Genomic DNA, 3,095 nt, shown 5'->3' with positions numbered 1-3,095 from the left:
GATTGCAACATAAATGGGAATATGTTCCTAGGATAACTCCAATAATAATTTGGACATAAAAGTTTTATTATTAATATCAGAATTGCAGGAAAATAATTAAAATATATCTTAAAAATAATATTAGTGTATAATCAGTATTTACCCCTATTGCAAACATGTCTGGTTCCCTCATTTCCAAAACAGGACTATTAAGAAAAAAATTGAGACCTTGTTAGTGTTATATGAGTCAATATATGTAAAATGCAATAATTGCATGTGAGGGGAGTTAATGCCCTCTAAGAGGTGGTAAGCATCAAATAAACATTCACTATCATTACTATTATTTCCCTTTTCAGTCTCAAATAATGACAATCAGTTAGATATGAATTATAGTAACTTTCAATTTTATACTAGTTTTAAATCTTCAGCACAGTTTTATTTTGGTAAATATATACTGTACACATAGCAATGTAAGGAAAGGCAAAGAGAAAGAAAAGATAAAGCCTATTGCACACTATGTATGTGTTTTATAAATTAACCTGCTCAACTGTGGGGCATTGATATTAGAAATGCACATATTAATTTACCATTTGCCCCAAATTATGGGACTTTGTCTCCTTCCTGGCCTTTTGTCTAAATCCAGTCTGTGCACTGACTGTTAGACTAAATTATGAATAACACGGAGAATACAAGGTGCTGTTGCTCACTCTCTGAAGAAGTGCTTGGAGAAATTTAAAAAAAAATCAGTTTCCTGGCTATTCCAATTAAGTGTCAATGATGAGATATCTGGAAGTATTTTAGAGAATGTTAAAGGAGTTTTAGACCTCTAATAGTTAAGGGAAGCTTGTTATAGGTGTAGAAGCAAGTGCTGTATGGATGTAACAAAAGGAACCAAAATTTTAGAGAGTTTGATCTGTTATCATATATGCAATGAATTGCAGAGGGACAAAGCTACTAATTTTGAGATGAAATACCTTTATCATACTTATGAAGACGAAACAACTTCATTGAAGTGGTAGAGGCGAAAACCTTATTTGCAAATGTTCAATGAAATAAGAATGAGAGAAACTAGATACAGTGACCATAGGAAGAAAAAACATCAGAAATAGGCAGAGAAAATTGAAAGGGAAAATATGGACAACAAGGATTTTTGTTTTGTTTTAGAAAAGAAAAATACAAGTTTATTTTGTTAAAAGGTTGCATTTTAAAAGAGAATTAATCATGATTCTCACATAAATATAAAATGAACACATAACAAAGAATTATTTAAATCCTGAATTGGGGAAAGTTAAATCAGTTCAAAAAACACCCCACAAATATCACATAGTCATGGTTTGGTAAGGAATGCCAAATGAATTTACCAGAGGATGCAAAACTGGCAATACTGGTCAATTTTTAGTGTCACAATCTATTGCGATCCACTTTGCAATCTTTGGACAGACATTCTTGTCTTTACTGGCATTTTCTTGGGATTAACCTTTGTATCTACAGAATTGCTAAATATCTTAGCACACAATGCAAGGTGAATAATCTGGAAGGAAGTACTTGTCAGGACATAGGAAGTTTCAAAGACTCACCTCATAAAAACTTCCCCAACAGTTTTTATGCTCATGTCAATAATCTAAATGAGAGATAAAATTGCTTATACAGAGGAAGAGTGGAGAAACAATGAAGTGATGTCCCTGAAAAGGTATGAAGGAAGAAATGTGGTACATAAATTAAGGAGTTACAGTTGAAATTCCCTTGTTAATAATTGCTATTTCTATTATTTTCTGCCCCAGATGTTTTAATAATTCAAAATTTTTATTACAAGAGTATAAATAAAAGCAACATCTATATTGATGTTTTGCTTTTCAATAACACATGTCTGACTGGTTTGGAGGCCAGAGTTATTGAAAGAGTGGTGAAATTCAGGACTTTTTGGTCTTACCAGAGACTCTGCTTATTGGTAAAGTAGTAACTGGTCGAATGTAAATGAAGAGTAAAGGAGCAAAAAAAAGGACCACCAAAGTGATATGGGAACCGCATGTGGAAAGAGCTTTGTGGCGATTCTCCACAGAGTAGGACCTGACAGTGTATAAGATCACAGCATAAGATATCAACACGGCGACAAAAATCACCAGGCCCAATAGGCCTGAATTAGCAATGACCAAGAGACCAATTCTGCTTGTGTCAGCACAGGCCAGTTTCAGCAAGGGATACACATCACAGAAGTAGTGATCTATCATATTGGGGCCACAGTAGGGTAAGAAGATGGCGAGGAGAAACTAGCCAAAGGAATGCAGGAATCCCCCAGCGCAGGAAGCAGCAATCATGATGTTACACCTCCACCTGCTCATGAGGGTGGTGTAGTGCAGAGGCTTGCAGATGGCCACGTAGCGGTCATAGGCCATCCCTGTGAGGATGTGCATAGTAAAGAGCTGTGTCATGCAGCCATTATAGGAAATGGTCTTTTTTTCTGCTGGAAAGTCCATGATGAGCTTGGGGGTCACAGTGGAGGTGTAGCAAAGGTCTGAGAATGAGAGGTGACTCAGGAAGAAATACATAGGCTGGTTAATAAGTGGGCTGCAGGTGATGGAAACCATGGTGAGCAGATTTCCTGTCAAAATTGCAATGTAACAAAGTAAGAATAGCAAAAAACAGAGAACTTCTACTTCTTTTTCCTGAGAAAGTCCTAAAAGAATAAATTATGTGAAATTATTTTCCGTGATCCAGAGCAGCTTGTAGCCACCTGAAATTAGATGAATAATGAATTCTTGTGAGATATACTTTAATATGGTGATGTATATCATTCCTTGCATGGTGAAGGTTATAATGGAAGAATGAATAATGAGTTGAAGGAAACATAATTTTGCTCTTTTATTCAGGAAAACTTTCCTGCAAAGCTTTATATACCGTTTTTGAAAATTAAGCTACTAGAAAAAATGTTAGGCTACTGAGAGGAAAACTAGCATTGCATAATAAATACATTGTATTTAAGTAACCATTATCTCAGTATGCTTTATCAAACATCAGCTGGGTATTATGCCCAACTAGAATTGCAAAATTTCCCCTTTAAAGGTAAAAAAATAATTTAGATCTCACTTTGCTGGTCCCATTGTTATTTAGTACATTCC

At 35.1% G+C, this 3,095-nt stretch overlaps 1 pseudogene; it reads right to left on the bottom strand.

Moving 5' to 3' along the window:
• Positions 1-1,889: 1,889 nt before the first annotated feature.
• Positions 1,890-2,780, bottom strand: LOC101437418 (olfactory receptor 4P4-like; annotated as a pseudogene).
• Positions 2,781-3,095: the final 315 nt, after the last annotated feature.

The sequence above is a fragment of the Dasypus novemcinctus genome, chromosome 10 (assembly GCF_030445035.2).
Source record: "Dasypus novemcinctus isolate mDasNov1 chromosome 10, mDasNov1.1.hap2, whole genome shotgun sequence".
In the NCBI taxonomy this organism is placed as follows: Eukaryota; Metazoa; Chordata; class Mammalia; order Cingulata; family Dasypodidae; genus Dasypus; species Dasypus novemcinctus.
The sequence above is the reverse complement of the archived record's forward strand: the minus strand, read 5'-3'. Positions and strand labels throughout refer to the sequence as shown.